This window comes from Leopardus geoffroyi, chromosome B2 (assembly GCF_018350155.1).
Source record: "Leopardus geoffroyi isolate Oge1 chromosome B2, O.geoffroyi_Oge1_pat1.0, whole genome shotgun sequence".
NCBI classification, from domain to species: Eukaryota; Metazoa; Chordata; class Mammalia; order Carnivora; family Felidae; genus Leopardus; species Leopardus geoffroyi.
In genome coordinates, this window is record NC_059332.1 from 111,307,306 (window position 1) to 111,320,570 (window position 13,265).

Sequence of the window (13,265 nt, forward strand, 5' to 3'; positions counted from 1 at the left end):
GAATTTTGTAGTAAAAACAGTGTTGCTTAGTGTAAAGACTATATGCTTAGAGGCAAATGGTGAGCGTTTATATATGTGAGAGTTTCAGCTTCATCATTTACAAACTGGGTAAACTTGAAAATCTCATGAAGTATCCAAGCCTCAGTTTAGGGCCTTTATAAAATGAGGCTAGTTTTTAGGAATGTTATGAGGATTAAGTGTTAAAGCATCTAACACATAGTAAATACTCAAAATACCAATTTTTTCAATAATGAATTTACAATTTATGTCCCATCTAATTACACAAGAGAACTTGAAACAGACTTGGAAATAAGTAAACAAAGACATAACAACAGATAAAATTAAACATGACATAAATAACAGAACTCATTTACAAGAAAGAAGTTTTTACAATTTTATTAGGAATATATTCCTTCAGAATTCCAGAGGATTGTTACTCTCTGAAGGAACAATTTAGGTTGTTGAAATTTATGTTGGAACTCAAAAGGTGCCCTTCATTTTGCAAGCTATTACCTGAAAATCCCTTTGACATTCAAACATAGTGAATTGGCTTTATTTTTGTTCCTTGAGTGATTTGGGCTGGCTTATTTCCATAATACCTGAATGGCATGTTTGTAAGCTGCCAATATTTTATTGTTCTGAGTTTTTTCTCTCACAAGTCAATGTGATTGTTTCTGGTTTAGTCAAAATCCACTGGGGATAGTAGACAGTGTGTACTCCTTCTAATGATCTAAGTTACCAATGTTTTCTTTACACTGCTAGGAATGATGAATGGAATTACTCAGAATCTCAAGTCAAGTAGGAGGCTATGAGCTGAATTCAGATCACATGAAGTAAAAAACAGCTCACTATACTAACATTTAATTTGTCTGGTTTCTTTATCAAAGGAGATTCCCTATTTCTACAACATTTCTATACAACTAAAGGCTATCCCCTAAATCTTGAAACAAATGTTGAGGAGATGTTTTCCTCTAATGCCTGACAGATAGTTAATTCTCCAGGCCTCTACTGCATTCTCCTGAAGGTACTAAGTACATCCAGAAGATCTTTGAAAGGCCTCTGTACTGCCAACAGCAAATGGTAATAGATTCTGGGATGGAGAAGGTGTCATTCCAGTAAATGACCGTTGAGTTCAAGTTCATTTACATTTAAAAAATACAATGTATAAAATAATTACAAATTCCTATCCTAATTTTTTCTTTCAATTTCATAAAATCATTTGTGAATCTATGACTAATGGCGAAGTGGGGAGACCTGAATTTAGTAAGAAAATGGTGGTCAAGTTTGTGAAAGCGATAACATTAATTGTGTATGCTGCACTATTTTTATATGTGCAGGATAACATTTTTAAAATTTGGAATTGAACAAATAGTAACATTAAACAAAAATATGGTTTTATATTTTAGGCTGAGACGTGATTTTGCTAGTGTCTTTTATTTTAAAATGGGGACATCTTGGTCTTCAAGTTTCCTTACTGAGTGTCTTTCTCTTGCCATGTAGTTTGGACAGGGGACCAGAAGGATTTGGGGTGTCAACCATCCCTCCCTTTCCCACCCCATCTGTTAAAATAAAGATAAAAAATTTTAGACCACTCATATAATAATCCCAGATTTGTGAATTTGCCCAAGAAATGAGGACCTCACCAATAAAAGAACTACTTGAAGAAGTTCTGGAGTTCATATGAAATGGGTGAATCAAGGAGGTGTTTACTCCAATACAGGCATCTTTATACCTCCCACTCATGAATTGCTAAATTCTACACAGCTACTTTGCATCCTTTGTACTCAGTCGAGTAGATGGGGCACTCAGTAAACAGACAATTATCACTTAACTTAGGTCTCAGTGGTTTCAAGATAAAATGGAAACCATAATCTCTGCTCCAGCTGGTTGTTGTGAGTGTTCATGGGCAAATGAAATCACTGAGGGACCACAGTGAAGATAGAGAAATACGCTGTTGTTACGGAGTTTATGTTAGAGATGGAGGGAGACAGGCAATAATTTAATAATTTAAGACAGGCAAGACATATAATTTCAGATCTCAGAAATGTAGGGACATTCAAATAGAGTGATGAGGCAGATAACATTTAGAGGGAAGAGACTATGCTAAAATGGACAGAAAGGGAAGAGGAGGGCCACCATTAAGCACGATTCCACTAGCCTATGAAGCTTTGTGCAAATTCGAAAAATGTGTCTTCTGAGTATATGCAGGCCACGGTGGTAAGTTTTGGTCAGGAAAACCTGCTTAGTGCAAAATTAAGAGGCAGCTCTCTCCTGGCCAGTTGCAGCTCCAGTCCAGGGCATGCTGTCTTGGGGTGGGGGAATCAGAGTTGGAGGCCTTTGTTACACAACTGCACGAATGCATAGCATAGGAAGTGGCCCTTTCTCCAAGGAGAACACATCTGAGCTCTGACTTGAATACAAAGGAGCAAACCTTAGGAAGATGTCTGATAAAAGGATTCTTGACAGAGAATAGCAGTACAAAAAGCCTAAGCTAGTGACCAGCCTGGCTTGTTTAATGGTCATCGGTGATGGAAAACAGAGACAAGATCATAGCAGACCATTCTAGCCTATTCCGGTGAGTATGGATTTGTCCTAAGGACAATGGTAAGATTTTGTAGGGTTTTAGTACAGCATGTAGGTTTTTTAAAGATCACTGGCTGGTGTGTGAACCAAAACAATGTTTGTAGAGAAAAGGATATGAGGGACAGCAAGAGATCAGGTGGAGACTATTGAAATGATAGAAAGTAAGAAAGTGACATGGGCTTGGACTAGGTGGTTTGAGGTAGAGATTCAATCATTCATGCAACAAGTATTTATTGAATGCCTACTGAGTACCAGGCACTTCCGTAGGAGATGGAGTTATAGCAGTGAACAATACAGACAAAATCACCTATTTCATGGAGCTGAGATTCCAGTGGGCAGAGACAAAAAACAGTCACTAAACAAGTAAAATGGAAATAAGTATCTTATTAAAAATGTATCAAGAAAAAGTAAGAAGAAGTGCTATTCAGAATAATGGGTGGCATTTTTAAATATATGATAAATGAAAAACATAGGAATTGGAGGTAAGTGGATGGATTCAGAGTACATTTTGACATAAACCCAATAGGACTATTAAATGAATTTAATGTAAGAAGTGAGGGAAAGAAATCATTTGACTTGAGCTTCTGGGAACAACTGAGAACACTCAGATAAGGGCAAGGAATTTTCCATTTACCCAGCCAGGTGCTGTTTATGAACTAACTGCTTAGTCATTGTTGTCACTTGGATTATGTAGTTTTTAATTTTGCCAGAGGTCTTATATAGAGGACACTGAAGTAGAAGCCATAGTTACTTTATATTAGATTATTCCAATAATATATTATATTGGTAATTAATTTACAAGTTTTTTGCTATGATTTTAGAAAAGTTTTAAGCAAATGGATTATTTAGTATAAATTGGTTACACAACCCTATTATAAGTGTTTTAAAACACCAAATGCTTTAACTTCTTAGATCAAAGAAACTCCTCCAGGCCAAAATGTTTCTACTGGAAAGGTTTCTTTGCATCCTGATAAAAAGCTTCCCTAATATTTCCATGTGTTATATATTTGCATATTCACTTTGATGGAAAGCATGGAATAGCAGCCAAATGCATATTTCATACAGTCTTTTGATTAAAAATGATAAAGGTAATATTAGTGTTTTTTCCTCTTCATCTCCAATTTATGAAGTAGAAATAATTTTCCATGGAACAGTCAACGAAAAGAAAGGAAACAAGATTGATTTGAGATTATATCATTGTTCTATTTATCCTTATACCTCAATTATGACAAAATACCTGGTGTTTGGGACCTAATGAAAATAGAGGCACAGAATCATGATCCTAGAGTTTTGGGGTATAGGAGAGACCTTTGAAATCAGCTATTCCAACACCCTGAGTTTTCAAATGGAAAAAAAAAGTCCCTGGAAGAATAAATGGCCTAACAAAATCATACACTGAGAGCGAGTCCAATGTAAGATTAAGACCTTTTCCACTCTATTTTATTTTTCTATTTATTTAACGTCTATTTGGAAGATCGAGATAAATGCCAGTTATCTATTATTATCAATGATTTCTAACCCTTGAAAGATCTGTAAGTATTTAGTTCATTCTATGAAGAGTTTTACAGTTTTCTTTGGTGTTCATGTTTTGTTTCACCTTAATTAGATGCTGAATTGACCCCAAGTGGCCCATCAAAAAGACTCCCTACTTAAAGATCAATCTTTTTGTTACCTGACCTCATTTCCACAATTCTAGATAGACTTTCACTGGGAGACTATTAAGTTTTTCACAATTCCTGTTTCTTTACTTTTCTTAGTTTCTTCTAGCTCTCTGAACCATATGTCTTTCAAACCCACAGCAAATCATATTTGCACACAAGGTAAACCAAGGGACAGACAGTAAAGATGGAAGAAAGAGACAGATAGGTAAAATGAATCATATGTTTTCTTTTAATGCAAAAGCCAAAGCCAGGAGGAAAAGAGATAAATGAGGCAAATTAGATGAACTGCAGTCACAATTAAAAGAAATAAAAATAAAAACTTAGAATGCACTCATGCACATACAATGCAAATCTCCCACTTGGTATCTAATCAAATATTTTTTTTAAATTTTTAATGTTTATTTTTTTGAGAGAGAGAGACAGAGACAGAGGACAAGTAGGGAAGGGCAGAGAGAGAGAGAGGGAGACACAGAATCTGAAGCAGGCTCCAGGCTCTGAGCTGTCAGCACAGAGCCTGATGCAGGGCTCAAACTCACAAGCCGTGAGATCATGACCTGAGCCCAAGTCAGACACTCAACCAACTGAGCCACCACATGCCCCTAATCAAATATTTCTGGGATTGCAAATTCTCAGTGATGACATGGCCTAGAACATGGCTTATTCCAGTTATTCCTCAAAACGTGGCCATTTTATCTCCTCCCTTGATTCTCTTCCACACACTCTCCTCACATGCTCCCAGAGCATCCAGGATGCACTTTATCTTCTGAGCATCAATGCACTGATGTTTATATACAAGTTTGGACTTTACACCCCCCCACCTTTTTAAATCTTCAGTAGACTATGAGCAACTTGAGGACAGAATCTGCAACAGCACTATATACTTGTGAAAGGAAACGAATCATTAAAGGAGAAAATGAATAACTGAATGAGTGAATCAGTGAATGCTAGATGCTACTCTGTCACAGTTTCTAGAACAGACCAAATTATAGGTATTTTTTAAGTTCTTTATAGAGTATAAAATACTTCCAACAAAAAAATGAAATTTTATTTACTTGTTTATTCATTCACTCACTCATTCATTCATTAATTCATTCATTTATTCATTTTTAATCATTAACGGTTCCAGACCAAAGCATTCACTTTCTTTCTTTGAGTATCTTTACCTATTTATGAATGGAACAACAATCTTGCTATGAAAGTGAAAAACTAATGTGTTTACCCATGGCTAGTGGGAAAAAGTGAGCTAAAGTCCAAAATGAAGAAAGGTAGCATCATTAAATAATTCAATCAAGATATAACACTTGTAATATATTCTGAATATCTATAGGTCCCCTCAAGTGGAAAGAAGACTATGTAAATTATCCACTCAGGTATTTTTCAGCCTAAATAATTCTGCAACTAAATGTAACTTGAATAGTGTTTTAGTGCCAAACATTGAAACCCAAAGAAATTAAACAACTTGCTAAATTCACCTAAGTGCTTATAAGCAGAACCCATGTATAAAGATGGCAGGTGCTGTTTTCTTTGCACAGTAGCATGTTGTCTTTGTATTTTGCATTTATTTTATAATTAGCATAAAGAGAAAAGGAATGAACAAAATATATAACAACATTTGGAATAGTGCTGAACAATTTTAATTAATTGCAATTATTACATTGTTATATTGTGTTTTAGAATTCTATACTCAATGATATAATCTTATAATAAGCAGATCTTAAATGAAGTTCTCTGTATTATAATTAAGTGATGTTATTAATGGACATTTTACCTCTTGTTCCACTTGAAGACAATTTAAAATACAAATAATGCATGTTTTTGACCATCGGTTGTTAGTATTCAAAGTTATAATGAATTAAAATTAGGTCTCTTAGATGCTATTTTCCAATGTCAAAAATATCTGACATTCTTTACCAAATGGGGATGACTACTTCCTAAGGTGTTGAGTGGTTGGAGAAGCTATAGGATAAAAATAGCTCATCTTACTAGAAATCAACTTTCTGCAGCATTATTTATAATGGCCTACTTATGAAAACAACTCAGCTGTCCATCAGCAGATGAATGGATTTTAAAAAATGTGATATATGTATATGCTGGAATTGGACTTTATCTAACTGTATCTATTTATCAAGAGAAAATGGAATATTATTCAGCCATAAAAAGAAGGAAATTCTGCCATTTGTGGCAATATGAATCAATGTTGAAGATACTATGCTAAGTGCAAGAAGCCAGACAGAGAAAGGTGAATACCATAAGATCTCACATGTGGAATCTAAAATAATAGAACTCATATTCCCACAGAGCACAAATTGGTGGTTGCCAGAGGTGGAGTGGGATGAAGGGTGGGTGAAATGAGTGAAGATAGCCTAAAGGTACAAACTTCCAATTAACTATAAGATAAATAAATCCTGGGGCTATAATGTACAGCATGGTGACTATAGTATTGTTTATAAATTGATGAGAGATGAGATATTAAATGTTTTCATCATTAAAATTACAACTATGTGCATTATAAAAATTATAACTTATTATGGTGACCATTTCACAATATACACACATAGAAAATCATCATGTTGTACACCTAAAACTAATATAATATTGTGTCAATTATCTCAATAAAACTGAAAAAAAATAAAGAGATCTAACTTTAGTCAATTTATAAAAAGAAATCAACTTTTCTGCATGGCAAATATTTAAAATATTATACTTATTTGTAAATTTTAAACACATAATTGAGTAGAATTAAAAATGCATAGTTTAGGGGGTACCCAGGTGGCTCAGTCAGTTAAGCATCTGAGTCTTGATATTGCTTAGGTCATGATCTCAGGGTCCTGAGATCAAACCCTGTATTGGGCTCCATTCTGGGCCATGGAGCCTGCTTGTGATTCTCTCTGTCTCTCCCTCTTTTCCCCCTACCCCTCCTCTTTCTCTCTCTCTGTCTTTCTATCTCAAAAAAAAAGAAAAACAAACAAACAAAAAACCAAATAAAATAAAAATAAATGTATAGTTTTTGAGGAAAATCACTAAACCTCAATAAAATTTTGAGTTAAAATCTCAGGTTTCTTTTATATCCCTAGGCAAGCCCTTCCTCCCTCACACATTAACATACTGACTAATAATAGTCTATAATTCACTTCATTTAATTGATCATTGCTGTTAATACAAAAGAACCAGTCCTGATAAGGTTGTTGTTTATCAACCAGGTAATTGTAACATGGCATACACCTAAATATGAGTACATTTAATGTGTCATAATTCTCAAGTCAAAATGTAATAGTTCAGACTTTATATTCAGTATTACTTTTCAGAGACACTTTAAAGACTTCCTCAAAGATGGAAAATCAAGTCACACCAAATTGTTGATCATTGGGAAAGTATGTAATCAGAAAGATGAGGAAATAAGAGAAAATATGGCCCCCAAGACAAAATCATTACATTTACAGAACCTATTAAAATAACTTACAAGTAGCATAACAAATTCACTTCTTAAGAGCTAGGAAGCTTGACATTTTTGTAAACTATCTAAACATGACGAATAAATAATGTCTCCTTCTGTCTCATGTCTTTTCTAGCTGTTTGACTTGAGGATTCTACCAAAGAGGTTATTGACAGAGAGCAGCTGGCAGAGTTGATTGCTAAATCAATTCCTAAACTGCTAGAATCTGTTGTTTTCATTCTCAGTAACTTCAGGACCCACCAACACCCTTCGAGATAAATTTACCCTAGGTTCTCTTCTATCTCAATTTGCTGTCACTTTAACCATTAAAAATAAAATACACTTAAAAATCTAATCATGGAACTGTGTGATATTTTATCAGGCTTTTGGCCAACTTAATAGAATCCCAGGAAATTCAAAAGCAAACCATATCCAAGACTCCTTCAGTAATTTCAGTGAAAAACATTTGTGCTCTTGAGTATGAAGTCACAGTCCCCTTTGCCTGGGGTTTCTATACCAGATTACTTTCACTGACCAACCAACAAACACAACTGAAAGTTACCAACAGACTGCCTTCTTTCTTTGGCAGTTGTAATGACAAGATTTAGGAGTGCATGTCAAATTTGCATTATATACAGGGATGGTGAGTTTTTCTTAAATTATACCACTTAGAAAATAAAGCGAAGGAAAAAAGAAAAGAAAACCTAGGAGGCAGTGACCCCCTTTTTAAAATATATTTATAATTCTCCCTACAATGCTGGAGATAATATCCAGCCATCTGAGCAAATTCCGAAACTTCCTCTTCGTTGAATTCCCTAATCTATGAGGTGGGAAAATTATAACCCAGCTCCTAGGTTTTGGTAAGAACTCAATGAGATGATCCACGTCCAGAGTTTAGCATAGCACCTGTCCTGGCATACCATTAGGATTTAGTAAGTGGTATATCTTTCCATTGTCTTCATCAAAGCCATCATGATCATCATCTCTGATCGCCCTCAAACATCTTTAAAAGGGAGGTAGCTGCTGAATAATGTGTGTATGACTGAGTTTTCCTTCACCCTAGGTAAGCCATATAAACCAAGGTGCTTTGGGACTTTTTCTCCTTATCCTCAAAAGCAGAGACAGACTTTTTTAAGCTATTGCATGGGATTTGAAAAAACGGTGTTGCTTCTCTTTTATACAGGGATCTCATTCATATAAAATAAAATCAATTTGGCACTTTTCAACCACCCTGTTTAGCGATTTCCACACCACACAGTACTTGGCAAAGGGATGTTGCAACTATCCTATCCTTTGTCTCCACCTGTGGGAAAATTTCTTTCCTTTTTTTTTTTTTTTTTTTTTTTGGTTTGTTTGTTAATTGTCTCTGACACATGCATATATCCCATGTTCACAAGCAATTCAAAGAGATATGGAAAGCTGAAGGAAGAATCATAGAGCCAATGAAAAAGGGAACTTCAGGTTTTAGGATTTATCTCAGGAGGAGACAAAGGATTTGATGTTTTGTTTTAACTGAGAATTCTCTACTGGGTGCTTTAATAAAGATGATAAAACTCCACACCTTTTCAACTACAGGCATATAACATAAACTTAAATATTTTAATACTTGCACTTGATAGATAAAGGATAATGGTAACATGTTAATAATTACTGTTTAATAGGCTTACCAACACAATTAAATTCACAAATACATTCTCACTTGAATGACACATTTGGAAATCATCCAACTTCTCTTCCTGTTTTAAATTGTGTATAATTGATACCATTTTGTCATTTGAAACAATACTCACTGCTTATCCAGTGTCTGCCAGGAGGCTACTTACAATTATACAAAAAAATAATATTCCTCTGGGAGAAAAATCATCATTAATATAATCCCATCATGAATAATAGAAAGTGGAAACGGTTTATATCTTATGCAAATATTTTATAAGAGAATATTAATTCATCAGGTTGTTTTTACAGGATGTTTCAATATGACAGTATTGGTTCTTTCTCTATATCTATTTGCCCTTTCTATAAGAGATTCTAATTATTACAAACAAGTCGTATCCCCTAAACACACGCTTATTACCTAAACACTGTGGATGGATACAATAGAAAGTAATTCGCAGGTGGCAGTTTTTCTTTCAGGAAAGCTTCATGTCAACCACGAAGCAGAAATATGGAATAAAATAGAATAGTGGGGATTTAAGAGATGTAATATAAATAATTGTGAATGACAAAGGAGAGACACTAAAGTATAATGGGATGCACAGTGATGTAGATGACATCCATATGGTGAGATATTGCTTTGTTCAGTTTTTACCCTGTGTTGATTTCTCACTTGGTGTTGTTAATGAAAAGTACATATAATTATATGACTATTTTATCCCCCTTCGAGTGAAAAACTTGACTACCTAAAAAAAATAAGTAACGAGCTCATTGTAAGCAATTAATAAGAACAATCACAATGATGTTGAAGGTAAGCATTGGAAACATACTATAGCTTTATAAAGCCTGTCCTAACCTCTGTGGGCCTCTCCTCTTTAGACATTAATAGTGAGTATAATCTGCAAACATGATTTAGTACTTAATTACTACCTTCTCCCATTTTTCTTCCCCAGCTGCTTTATACTGTTCATTGTTCTACTTGTAATAATCTGACTAGATTGTTTTCTCCTGCTTTGAAACTTATGTTATGACCATTAGTATTCTTAACAGAGTATTTAAAAAAAATTTTTTTTCAACGTTTATTTATTTTTGGGACAGAGAGAGACAGAGCATGAACGGGGGAGGGGCAGAGAGAGAGGGAGACACAGAATCGGAAACAGGCTCCAGGCTCTGAGCCATCAGCCCAGAGCCCGACGCGGGGCTCGAACTCACGGACCGCGAGATCGTGACCTGGCTGAAGTCGGACGCTTAACCGACTGCGCCACCCAGGCGCCCCTTAACAGAGTATTTTAGAAAATATTTTTAGAAAACCAAAATATATACCAGATCAAAAAATGCTGAGCAACTATTAGACATCAAAATGTTGAATTTGGTAGCAGTAATGTTAATATTGCAAAATTCATTATTGTCTCCATCTTGCACAAACATCCTGTACAGGAAAAAAAGCTAGGGGTGAGGACTATTTGTTCATCATCTAGGTCTCTCCGAAAGCAGTTATATCAAACCGCTTAGTTCACAATTAGTTGTACCAAAATAAGTATGGGGCATATATGTTATTCTCATATTTAAATTAAGGCCTGCTTTAGAAAAGTGATAAGAACTATATATATATTTATTTGAAAGCCACAGATTCTCCATTCTTTATCTACGGGGCCACCCAAATGAACCTTAGAGCAGGACAAGGGGAATATATTCACATAATTACTAGAATGCTTTTTTAATCTGCACTCTTTCATATGAATTGACAGATAAGATTATTATAAGACATGACACATTAATAAATAACACCTAATTAGTTTGATAATTCTTTGATTAAGCCTTAATTTTCCTTGCTTTTCATGCAGCAATTCAAATTACTCTGTATTATTTGTTCCTTTTTCAGACTATTTTAGAACATGCTTTGAATAGTCTCAGTAGGTTACCTGAGGAGGAATTTATTTTTGTCTGACAGCAAGTCCATGCCATTAAGAGTGACAAGGCTAGACCAAAATGATGCTTTATTCAAAGTTCCCTCACAGCAAAGATACTCCTCTAAAATCCACCACTTCTTTCAAAAGGGTTAGGAGACAAATGTGATGAATGAGAATGTAAGGAAAATAAAACAGGCCTTCATTTGGTTTCCTTTAATTGGACACAGAGAAGTGAAGTCATACAACTTGGTATTATAAGGACGGCGGTCTTTCTATTTACTAGCCCTCTCCCAAAATCTATGGTCCCTTTACCTGCTAGAGAGAGTACAGCAGCCTTAGAGGAATCACAGCCACGCAAAGGTTCTCAGATCTATTTCTATGTACATGCCAGCTATTTATAGTGACTAGAATGTTCCGTGGATTGATTGTGACAAATATGGAAATCTAATACATTTATCTTGAACAGCTTCCACGGACTTCAGATAATCAGAGGCAACTCTCACAGGGTATGCTATGTCCAGGAACCATGCATGCCTGTAATTAAGTGTAGGATTTCTCCTCTTTCTTTCTACCACTTTTTTCTGATTCTTTATACTGCCTGCAGTTTACAGATGCATGCAGCAAACCAGTCTTTGTTAATTCTGAGCCTCTGTCTCTAGAGATACTACCAATAACTCCTTTTAGAATCTTTACATAGGGCCTATTTGCAATGCTTAGAAACCTGTCATCTTTTTAAATAACAAGATTACTTCCAGGAATGAATAAAGAGGGCTGTCCTGGGATGATCATCAATAATTTTATTCGTTGAGAAAAATATTATGCACCATGAATTCAATTCAATAAACATATCGTGGATCTGGCAAAGTATGAGACAGTAGGGATTTAAAAGCAAATGTTTCTTAAAGGTGTATACAAGGCAGAAAAGAAAGACTTGTTAGGGAGAGAATGCTAGTGATAAACAATAATTAAATCAGAAAGGAATCAGGAGTGGTGGGTAGAAAATCACAAATTTTGTTATTGGGCACAATCATCACCCCCACCACCACTATATGTGTAAATAGTGCTTCTTAAATGTTAATGGGTGTTCTTGGATTGGTCTAAATGTTAACCCTAAAAAATAATGCCTATTATTCTCCTTTATAGGAGAAATAAGCACCATGCCTATTTATTCAGTGCTGTATCTGTAGAATCTAGCATAGTTCCGAAAACTCATGTAAGATATGCTTAAACCAAACTCATTATAAGCATATAATGTAAGATTTTTCCTACAATCCCCAATATAACACTGTCAATTATGTATTATTGGCCACATTACATAGGTAGTAGATCCAAGGCTAGAAGACATCAGATGGCTACAATGGATAAAATTGGTGTTGTGTATTTGTTGATGTGGTTCTGCTTGTAACAACTCATAGATATGTGCCCAGTTACTAAAGAAAAGCTGACACTCAGAGAGCCATGGGCCCTTAAGTGTGCTTTGACCATCTGCTAATGTATTCTGTGACAGCCTCATTTGACAGAGGAGGAAATGAAGGCCTAAAGAGATTGATTAATGTGACTAAGTCATATTTCAAGCATGTGGCAGGGCCTAGAATTAAAGCCATGCAGTCAGGCTCTGGAGTCTACTTGCCTACCCACCTGCTTTCACTGCCTGAAATGTCCATGCATTGGTGGCTACCTCCAAAGAATCCAAATAAAACCATGGAAAACAACAGAAAGCAGCCAAAGAAGGAAAGCAAATTATTACTCCATTTTAGGTTATGAACATGTCAGTTCTAGCACTTTTCTCACTGCACTATGTTTTTAATAAATAGTCACATATACTCACTCTTCTCATTTACATCTAAACCTCATTTAAGTTTCCACCTCATGTGTGAACTTAAACCGTCGAAATAGTTTATAACATTTTGAGTTACAACATTAATTTCTTAAGTCACTTGTACACAGTTCCCATCACCACCTATATGAACGATGACTTAGTAAATTTGTCCTTTCTTCCTTCAAAACCATGTTTTAGATTCATCA

The 13,265-nt window shown here is 35.1% G+C and overlaps 1 protein-coding gene and 1 long non-coding RNA gene across 4 annotated transcripts in view; one reads left to right on the top strand and one right to left on the bottom strand.

Moving 5' to 3' along the window:
* TRDN (triadin) overlaps positions 1–13,265 on the bottom strand; it is a 389,767-nt gene that overhangs the window by 243,710 nt on the left and 132,792 nt on the right. The gene's annotated exons all lie outside the window — the stretch shown is intronic.
* Positions 1–13,265, top strand: part of LOC123608965 — a 37,415-nt gene that overhangs the window by 22,079 nt on the left and 2,071 nt on the right. The window contains exon 5 of one of the 2 annotated variants that reach the window (XR_006717542.1): positions 11,707–11,746. The exons of the other annotated variant lie outside the window; for it this stretch is intronic. This is a non-coding gene — a long non-coding RNA (uncharacterized LOC123608965). The remainder of the gene's footprint in view (positions 1–11,706; positions 11,747–13,265) is intronic. 2 annotated transcript variants of the gene reach the window in all.